Genomic DNA, 11,042 nt, shown 5'->3' with positions numbered 1-11,042 from the left:
TAAAAAGTAGCCGAAGGTTCATAGCAGGCACGTACTATTTTAGTGCAACACACAAAAAGCCAAAGGAATTCAGGAGGTCAGGCATCACAACCTGCCGAGTCCCTGCAGGTTTTCGATTTGCTGCGCCATCCGGCGTTCGCAGTCTCTTGCGACTTCATACTATTTTAGTGTTGTTTATTGTCTTAAACGTACAAGAGCTTCTGATAAATAAAGATGTATTTTCCCACACGTTACTGAAAGCATATGGTGGGACAACTTTAATTATTCCCTGAGAGCAGAATCAAATCGGATGTAACCACTGGGAGGGTAAATTATGGCGATGAGCTTCCTATGTGACCTTGTGAGAAGGATACGACATTGCTGAGAGCGAGCTACAATATATTGGGACATGTTTTTCCGAGTGGAGAAGTTAAACGTTGTGTGCAAATCAGACGATAAGTTTCACAAAGTATACACATGCACAATAAAAGCAGAGAATGCTGGAGCTCATCTGCAAGTGAAACTACATCACTGGGAAGATAAACGGAGTTATTCTGTCAGGTCATAGATCCCTCATCATAGAGTCATAAAGAACTACAGCACAGAAACAGGCTTTTCGGCCCATTTAGTTCATGCCATCCAGGTCTTCTGCCTAGTCCTGTCTACCTGTACCTATCTATCTGCTCACCTATGTACGCATCCAAACTTCTCTTAATGTTATAATTGAACCCAAATCTATCTCTTAAGCTGACTGCCCACTCCATTCTCTGTGTGAAACATTTCCTCCTCAGATTCCCAATAAATATTTCACCCACCCCTATGACATCTACCTCTTGTCTTACCCAGCCTGAAGGGGGTGGGGGGGGGGAAGCCTGCATTATCTACACCCCTCAGAATTGTGCACACCTCTAAAACAGGGGTTCTCTACTTGGGATCCACTGACCCTTTGGATAATGGTAGGGGTCCATGGCATAAAATGGTTGGAAAACCCTGCTCTAAAAGACCTTTCATCATTCTCCTGTGCCCCAGGGAATGAAATTCTAGCCTATTCGGAAGGAGACATAAAGATGTTTGTTCAATGATAAGAGTACAGCTGGACTAGCCACAGTGAACAAAGTTATCTGGTCAGTAAGTTAATGGGAACACAGCAAGAGTGAGAATATAGGTAAAATAATGTTGGAGTTACAAAATGCAGTTAGGTCAAATTGGACCAGTATGACAGATGGATGATGATACAGACAAGTTACGTGAATTCAATTCTGTCAAAAAAGCTGCAATGTGCCCCGACAGAAGATGAGATGCTGTTCCCCACGTTTGCACTGGGCCCCATCAAACAGCACAGGAAGCAATGATCGAATAAATCCAAGTAGGAGTGTGAGGCAGAATTAAATTGGCAGGCAACTGGAAGCTCAGGAGAGACAAGAGACTGCATATGTTGGAATCTAAGGCAAAAAAAAATCTGCTAGAGAAATTCAAGGGTCAAGCAGGACATCAAAGAAACTGAGAGCCACTGCTGTGAACTGAACACATGTGGTCACACCACCTGAGTTGGTTCCCACATTGTAAACATCAAACACAGTACTTCAGATTGGAAGAGTTGCGAGTTAATCGCTACTTCAATTGGAAAGACCCGGACAGTGGCAAGGGAAGAGGTGAAAGGATAAATGTTGCATCACCTGTGGTTGCAAGGGGAAGTGCCAAAAGGGGAGTGGTTGGTGGGAATGGAAGAATGGTCCAAGATGTTGTAAGAGAAAGAGTACCAAAGATCTTCTGTATGGGGAGGAGAGGGCAAGAACTTCCTGGTAGTGCAATCTCTTTAGAAATGGTGGAGGCAGATACACTAGTGAAATTTAAGAGACTACTTAGGCAGGTATGTGGAGGAATTTAAGGAGGGGGCTATATGGGAGGCAGGGTTTAGGGGTTGGCACAATATTGTGGGCTGAAGGGCCTGTACTGTACGGTACTATTCTATGTCTATGTCTAAGGTAGAAACAGCAGAAAATGAAAATAACTTCCCCTTTATTTTGTAGCTCTTGCTCTTATTTCAATAAATCAATATTAATAATTTTCATTTTTTTTCATATTTCAGTGGCAACATCTTTGAAACATAGAAAAACCCAAATGGGATTGGAAAGACAATATGGAGGTAAGATGGAGAAGTCCATTGCCAGATGTCACAGGCAAAGGGTATGAGGTAAGCACCTGTTAGGAATGAGATCAGGAGAGATTTCAACCCCCAAAGAACAGTGGACCTATGGATTTGCCTACCACAGAAGATACCAAGTCATTAAATTTATTTAAGAATGATTTTGATATAGGACTAATCGCTATAAGAGGTCAAGAGATATGGAGATAAAGTAGGAACAAGGTACTGAATTTAGAATAATCAGCCATGCTCATATTGAATAGTGAAGTAGTCTCAAAGGACCGAATGGATACTACTACTCCGAATGTTTACGTCTAATCCTCTTTTTTTTTCTACTGATTTGATATTTAATGGATTTTCTGATATGGTTCTAGTGCAGATTGTTTATTTACTTTATATATGATAGAAAAACAAAGGCATTCAGCTCATTGGATCCTTTTCACTTAACTCAACAATGCCCTCAGTTATTGACTACTCTCCTGACATCCTTGTACTTCTGCAATTTATTCTAGTTCACAATGGCATTAAATCCTGTTTAATTTTATTTTGCCCTTTACTTATACAAAGGCTAATCTACTATGGTCAATCAATCTGCCTGCTCATCTTTGGGATGTGGGAATCTCCATGCCAAAGCCCTCTGGGCATACAGAGAAGGTGCCAACTCTACATGAACAGATCTCAACATCTAGCTTGAATCTGGATTAAAGTTTTGAGGTAGAAGCATTGAATTGTTGATCCACCAGACTGCTTATGACTCTTCAATCTGATTGGTCAGGAAGATCCTCATCTTCTGCCCAATTTACATAGATCCTGGACTCTCCTGTTAAAAGCACAGGGATTTTATTTTGGTTGATTGGCTGATGGCAGCTTAGCATGCAAAATCTCACTGGAAGTATGTGGGTCATTGGAATTTTATTAAACAATTCATATCTGATTTAACATGACACTGTTGAAGGCAGTTGACAACTTACTGGCAGTTCCAAAGCAAGAAATACAACTAAATACTTTATTAATAACTCTTTTTTCTCTAAACAAAATTATAGTAAATGATCACCATGAACATTGAGGAGGCGTGCAATGCCAAGGCTGAGTCGAGGGTTGAGGCGTGCGAGTGCAAGAGTAGTTGGAGAGAGGTTGAGGAATGTTCAAGGAGGACTCACAGCAAGGTGAGGCATATTCGAGATGAAGTCAGAGTGAGGTCGAGGCATGTTGTAGATGCAGTTGAGGCGTGCAAAGAAGACAAAAGTCAGAGCGGAGGAAACAGGGAGCAAGGTTTGATTGATCTGAGTACCAGGCCGATTTGGAAGGGCCCGGTACAGGCTGGAAAGTGGTGGTGGGGTTCAGGTCCAGAGTAGCAAAGCACCAGGGCCTGGATCTGAGAGTAAGCAACTACCTGATGTTTTGATGATTTAAACGCTGGGCCAGAGGGATCGAAAAGGAAGGGCATTGGTAACAGAGGTGAGGGTCGGTCTGGGTCTGGTCCCTGCTCCGTGATGTTTACTCTGCATTGAGACTGAGGCTGCATGTCCACTCCAGCTGCTCCGGGCTTCGTGTCCAAGTGACTTACTTCTGTTCTAAATGCTGGTTGCCTACTTTCATTGTTTACACAATTTGTTGTTTTTCTCTCTCTCTTTGCACATTAAGTGTTTATTGGGTTTTTTAAAATGAGTTCATTTGGGTTTCTTGTGTAATGCCTGCCTGTAAGGAAACAAGTTTCAAGGTTGTATAATGTATTCATATTTTGATAATAAATGTACTTTGAACTTTTTACAGGTCACTCATTGCTCAGATCCTGCAGCAAATGAATTAAAGTGTCCTGCAGAAGCATAAGACAACTCACAACAAATTGAGAGCAATATATGATTATAGTGCCGTGTATAGCCTATAGCAAAGCATACAATGCAGAGCAAATACATAGCAATTAGAATTTGGCACCATTATTTCTGAGGAGTCGCAACTTGTTCATCCAGAGACTTTCCTATTATTAATGGAAAATAGAGGGTGCAGTTGGGTAAGCCTAGCAAGTACTGTGATTGAAGGAAGCAGTTTTGGCAAATTTATTACAGGAGGGCTCTGCTAACTAACTATGCTTATGTTTTTTTGATATCCATAGAGTAAAAATGAAATACAGCATAGAAATTGATCCTTTGGCAACCAAGTCCACATTGACCATTGTTACGTATTCAGGCAACAATAAATATATGAGTTCGGCAAGGGTTTCTTATAACAAACAACACATTTATTAAACACAGAAAACAAACCCCCCAAAAGTAAACAAACACTACCGTAACCGGAAACAGCTGCTGAGCGGCTGTTCAAACAGTTCGTAAAGTGGTATTCCAAAACAGTTCTTTAAAGTGGTATTGCCAAAAGTTCGATATGCTCACAGTCCATTTAAAAGGAGAGACTTTACAGGACGATTTAGGTTCTCTTTCACGTCGCTTGCTTCGATCCCCGACATCGAACTTCCCACGAAGAATTCACGAAACAGAACGGCTTAAAGGCACTGACCTTTCCTTCTCCACTACCTTCAATCCTTTCTAGGTAAACCTAGGGATTAACACAAAGATAGTCAATGAAATCCTTCCAAATAAGGATCAAACAAAGGTCGCCCCCGTTTCACCGTAGAAAGCGATTCTCCTCGATCTTTAACTTTCAACCTCGAATCTTCACTCTCCTCTAATTTCGAACTAACAGAATCATAAAGAACCTGCTGGCAATAACCTTTTAAACTTTAGGCATTAAATAAAAACTTCATCCTTCAACTAAACTGCATCATCTCTTAAAACACGCAGTGGCATGAAGTCAACCTGGCAAATCCAGCCACGAACTGCCCCTCCTCACAGGGTGGGGTCTACCTTTTATAACCTGTAAAAAAAAACCGTCACATGATCTCTACTGGCGGGAAAATGATGTCACTACCATCACAAGACCATCACCTCAAGTCCAGTACAGCTTCAACCCCAGTCACATGACAAGGGCTCCACTGTCATGTGTCACGAGTACGTAACACCTCCCTCCAAAAAAAACATTTTTGGTCTGACAAGAACAAAAATTTTTAACAATTGCTTACAAGAAAAACAAAGGTATAAATTTTATAACATATACAATACACAACACCAGCATATAACAGCTTATAAGTCACAATACAGTAGGAGTGTTACAATTGAAAAAAAACCACTCCAAAAAAAATTACAATGTACATTCAACATCGAGATAGACAATCAGCAACCACATTATCTTTACCTTTAATATGAGTCATCACAATATTGTACTCTTGTAACATCAAACTCCAATTTAATAATCTCCTGTTTTTGTTTTTCATCTTACTCAGAAAAACTAACGGATTATGATCAGTGTAAACAATAAGTGGTTTCTGAGTTGTACTAACATATACCTCAAAATATTCCAAAGCTAAAACAAGAGATAACAATTCTTTCTCTATTGTTAAATAATTTCTTTGATGCTTATTAAATTCCTTAGAAAAGTAAGCTACTGGATGATCAACCTCATCACCCTCATTCCGTTGCATTAATACTGCTCCTGCAGCCTCATCACTAGCATCCACAGCCAATGAAAAAGGTTTTCCAAAGTCAGGTGCCTTAAGCACAGGTTGTTGACATATCATTGTTTTCAATTTTTCAAATGCTTCTTGACAAGGCACCGTCCATACAAACTTCTCATTCTTCCGCAGAAGGTTAGTTAATGGAAGGGCAACATTAGCAAAATTCTTACAAAATTTCCGATAATATCCTACCATTCCCAAAAACCTTCTGAGAGTTTTTTTTCCCCGTTGGAGTGGGAATCTCTAAAATTGCCTGAACTTTTGCCTGAACAGGAGCTACCTTACCTTGACCCACAACATAACCAAGGTAAGTCACAGTGGCATGTCCAAATTCACTCTTAGCTAAATTAATAGTTAAGTTAGCTTTTGAAAGCCTTTCAAACAATTTCTCCATCGCAATAATGTGTGCTTCCCAAGTATCATTTCCTGTCACTAAATCATCAATATAAGCATCTGTATCTTTCAATCCCTGAATCACAGAGTTAATCATCCTCTGGAAAGTACCTGGGGCATTCTTCATCCCAAATGGAAGAACATTATACTCATATAACCCAGATGGAGTTACAAATGCAGAAATCTCTCTACCTCTGTCCGTTAATGGAACACACCAATACCCTTTCAATAAATCAATCTTTGTAAGGAACTTTGCCTTTCCAACTTTATCTACACAATCATCTACTCTAGGAATTGGATATGCATCTGTTTTTGTTACAGCATTCACCTTCCTATAATCTGTACAAAACCTAATACTACCATCTGGCTTTGGCACCATAACACATGGCGAACTCCAATTCGAGTTAGAATGTCTAATGATATTATTCTCTAACATATATTCAATTTCTTTCTCAGCAACTTCACATTTTTCCAGGTTCATCCTATATGGATGTTGTTTAATAGGTTTGGCATCCCCAACATCTACATCATGTGAAGCTATAGTAGTACTTCTCGGAACATCTGGAAACAACTCCCTATATTTAAAAATCAACTCCTTCATCTGTTGTCTCTGCTCTAACTGTAAATGTGCTAATTTTTCATCAATATTTTCCAGAATGGTTGAATTTGGTAACCTAACAGAAACAATGTTGGATTTAGAATGAAAGTCAGATGAATCATCTATCATGTTCCTAGTTAAATCAAACTCACTCTCACTAACCACAACAGTCACAATATCAGATTGTTTCTCAAAATATGGTTTCAACACATTTATATGGCAAAGTTGTGTTGACCTTCTACGATCTGGAGTTTTTACCACGTAATGCACATCATTGATTTTAGACACAATTTCATAAGGACCATGAAATCTAGCTTGTAAAGGATTTGTCTGCACTGGGAAAAGAACCAACACCTTATCTCCAGGCTTAAACATCTTCATCCTAGCGTCTTTATCATACCAAGTCTTCATTTTCTCCTGAGCCAACTTCAAATTTTCCTTAGCTAAGCTACAAGCTTTATGTAACCTGTCCTTAAATTTCAACACATAGTCCAACAAATTAGTGTGTACTTCCTTATTAATCCACTGTTCTTTCAACAAAGCTAAAGGTCCTCTAACTCTATGCCCAAACACAAGTTCAAATGGACTAAAACCTAAAGATTCCTGTACCGATTCCCTTACTGCAAATAAAAGTAAGTTTATACCCTCATTCCAGTCACTTTCATTTTCCACACAAAATGTCCTAATCATATTCTTGAGGGTAGAATGAAACCTCTCCAAGGCACCCTGCGATTCTGGATGGTATGCAGACGAAGTGATTTGCTTAGCTCCCAATTTATAAACTATCTGTTGAAACAATCCAGTCATAAAATTACTGCCTTGATCAGTTTGTATCTCCTTAGGTAATCCAAAATAAGTAAAAAAATTTATAAGGGCCCCTTATAAATTATAAGATAGTCAACGAAATCCTTCCAAATAAGGATCAAACAAAGGTCGCCCCCGTTTCACCGTAGAAAGCGATTCTCCTCGATCTTTAACTTCCAACCTCGAATCTTCACTCTCCTCTAATTTCGAACTAACAGAATCATAAAGAACCTGCTGGCAATAACCTTTTAAACTTTAGGCATTAAATAAAAACTTCATCCTTCAACTAAACTGCGTCATCTCTTAAAACACGCAGTGGCATGAAGTCAACCTGGCAAATCCAGCCACGAACTGCCCCTCCTCACAGGGTGGGGTCTACCTTTTATAACCTGTAAAAAAAACCCATCACATGATCTCTACTGGCGGGAAAATGACGTCACCACCATCACAAGACCATCACCTCAAGTCCAGTACAGCTTCAACCCCAGTCACATGACAAGGGCTCCACTGTCATGTGTCACGAGTACGTAACACCATTAATCACCTATTTTATACTAATTTTACATTGGCTCATTTACATATAAGGACATTTACAGTGGCCACTTAAACTTCCAATGCTCATATCTTTGAGATCTAGGAATAAACTGGAACATTTAGAAGAAACTCACATGGTTTAGGCAGCAAACTCCACACCCATGGTAAGGATTGAACCTGTGTTTCTGGTGCTATGAAGCAGTGGCTGTACTAGCTGCACTACCACTACAACACCTGTGGTTTGCCAAGACACAGCGCATTGCTCAAACACAATGGATTTATGTTGTGATTCATTAAATTTTGCTCAACATAAAATATGATGTAGTTTGCCAAAGGAAAATAACTAAAGTCTGTTTAAAGAATTATGCAGTGTGACATCTTAGCTGGTCACAATTTCTCTCATGTCCTTTATTTTAACGTCTGTTCTTCCCCTTCTAGCTTCTGGAGAGCACCACACAGAACAGTATCAGTGGAACAGTTACAGTTCTCAGGACCACTGACACATGACTCCTTACAATGTGAGAGCCCTGAATATGCAGGAGGGGAAGACATTAAAGTAAGTGATAAAGTTTGTGTTTGGAATTTACTTCCAGAACTGAAACATATTATGTTTTTAAAAAATATATGCTTACAGCTACATGGTGAGTATTTCCAACATACGACATCAGAGTGCTCAGTAATTTAAAGATTTAAAAAGGATTCAAAGTACATATATTAGCAAATTATGTATGCAGTATATAACCCTGAGATTCATCTTCCCACAGACAGCCCCATGAAGCAAAGAAAACCATGGAACCAGTTCAATGAATAAACATCAAACACCCAACATGCAAAAAAAGAACAAATTGTGCAAGCGGCAAAGAACAAGCAAATAACATGCAGAATTCTAAGCATCAAACTGCACAGTCACATTATCAAAATATAAATTACAGGTTCCAATTGTAGACAGATTACTTATTTGTTTGTTTATTTATTTATGGCATACTTCTGGCCCTTTGAACTGCACTCCCCAGCCATCCGCCAATGGAATCCTAGCCTAATCACTGGACAATTTACCATGACCATTTAACCTACTAACCAGTATGTCTTTGGATTGTGGGAGGAAACCGGAGCTCCTGGAGGAGACCTACGTGGTCACAGGGAGACTATACAATCTCCTTACAAGCAGTGGCGAGAAATGAACATGGGTCGCCTGTACTGTAAAGTGTTGTGCTAACCACTATGCTACTGTGCTGCCCCAGTAGTAGAAGAATATTTAAAAGAAGAAGGAGAAGAAGTAGTTTTGGGAGCACTCAGCAAGACATCACTAACAGTCATGTTGGTTGCTGGTGCCATCTTACCCCCTTTTTAAAATGAAGTTTCAATATCTAACTTACTGTTAGTATTACAATACAGCAACAGATTTCAGGAAAATATTTAGTAGGTCAAACAGCATCTATGGAGGGAGAATCGGACTTGATGCTTCAGAATAATAATCTGACATTCTAAAATATGTTTTGTTCTACATTTGTACCTATCCAAGAGCAGAAAATGATAGAGCTTAATGTAAACATTCAGCAAAACATCTTACAGGATTCCAGGGCAGCCCAATGTTCTAGGTCTGCCATCCTGGAAGGCCATCTTGGTGTAGTCAACAGTTAAAAATACCAATGCAGACAGAAGAATGGACTGTGTTTTCAGTCTGAATCTGCATTTGAAGGTTGTCACATTGTCACATACAAAGATACTTAGTGATGCACAAAGTTCTCTGAGAGTGCTAAGCGGATATCAGTAAGGAGGCTTCTGAAGAATTAATTGCCGGTACGAATCTCTAGCATTGAATACTCTCAGGAAGAATTAGTCTAGTATGGGAAGGCAGGGGACAATTAAGATATATGCTTGTTTTGACATAAGGAATGTTGAGTCCATCTAAAGCATCTCTAGAAACATAGAAACATTAAAAAACATAGAAAACCTACAGCACAATAGAGGTCCTTTGGCCCACAAAGCTGTGCCAAACATGTCCTTACCTTAGAAATTACCTAGGGGTACACATAGCGCTCTATTTTACTAACCTCCATGTACCTGTCTAGGAGTCTCTTAAAATACACTATTATATTCGCCTCCACCACTGTCACCTGCAGCCTATTCCACACACTCAAACATTCTCTACATAAAAAACTTACCTCTGTACATACTTCCAAACACCTTAAAGCTGCCCTCTCATGCTAGCCATCTCAGCCCTAGGAAAAAGCCCTGACTATCCACATGATCAATACATATCATTATCTTACACACCTCTATCAGGTCACCTCTCATCCTCGGTCGCTTCAAGGAGAAAAGGCCAAATTCACTCAACCTATTCTCATAAGGCATGCTCCCCAATCCAAGCAACATCCTTGTAAATCTCCTCGGCAGTTTTTCTATGGTTTCCACATCCTTCCTATAGTGAGGTGACCAGAATTGAGCACAGTACTCCAAGTGGGGTCTGACCAGGGTTCTATGTAGCTGCAACATTACCTCTCGGCTCCTAAACTCAATCGCACAATGATGAAGGCCATGCACTATATGCCTTCTTAACCAAAGAGTCAACCTGTGCAGCTGCTTTGAGTGTCCTATGGACTGGGACCCCAAGATCCCTCTGATCCTCCACACTGCCAAGGTCTTACCATTAATACTATATTCTGCCATTATATTTGACCTATCAAAATGAACCACTTCACACTTACTTTGGTTGAACTCCATCTGCCATTGCTCAGCCCAGTTTTGCATCCTATCAATGTCCCACTGTAACCTCTGACATCCCTCCACACTATCCACAACACCCCCAACCTTTGTGTCATCAGCAACCTTACTAACCCATCCCTCCACTTTCTCATCCAGGTAATTTATAAAAATCACGAAGAGTAGGGGTCCCAGAACAGATCCCTGAGGCACACCACCAGTGACCGACCTCCATACAGAATATGACCTGGCTACAACCCCCCGTTGCCTTCTGTGGGCAAACCAGTTCTGGATCCACAAAGCAATGTCCCCATGGATCC

General features: G+C 40.0%; 1 long non-coding RNA gene across 2 annotated transcripts; it reads left to right on the top strand.

Moving 5' to 3' along the window:
- The first annotated feature begins 2,071 nt into the window (after positions 1-2,071).
- On the top strand, positions 2,072-10,538 carry LOC132403044 (uncharacterized). 2 transcript variants are annotated; one of them, XR_009515169.1, is made up of 3 exons: positions 2,072-2,173; positions 8,458-8,575; positions 8,784-10,538. It is a non-coding gene; the product is annotated as an uncharacterized LOC132403044 (long non-coding RNA). The 2 variants fall into 2 exon arrangements; XR_009515168.1 differs by lacking the exon at positions 2,072-2,173 and adding an exon at positions 2,212-3,291.
- Positions 10,539-11,042: the final 504 nt, after the last annotated feature.

This window comes from Hypanus sabinus, chromosome 12 (genome assembly GCF_030144855.1).
Source record: "Hypanus sabinus isolate sHypSab1 chromosome 12, sHypSab1.hap1, whole genome shotgun sequence".
In the NCBI taxonomy this organism is placed as follows: Eukaryota; Metazoa; Chordata; class Chondrichthyes; order Myliobatiformes; family Dasyatidae; genus Hypanus; species Hypanus sabinus.
Note: the sequence above shows the minus strand (reverse complement) of the source record. Positions and strands in the feature narration are given on the sequence as shown.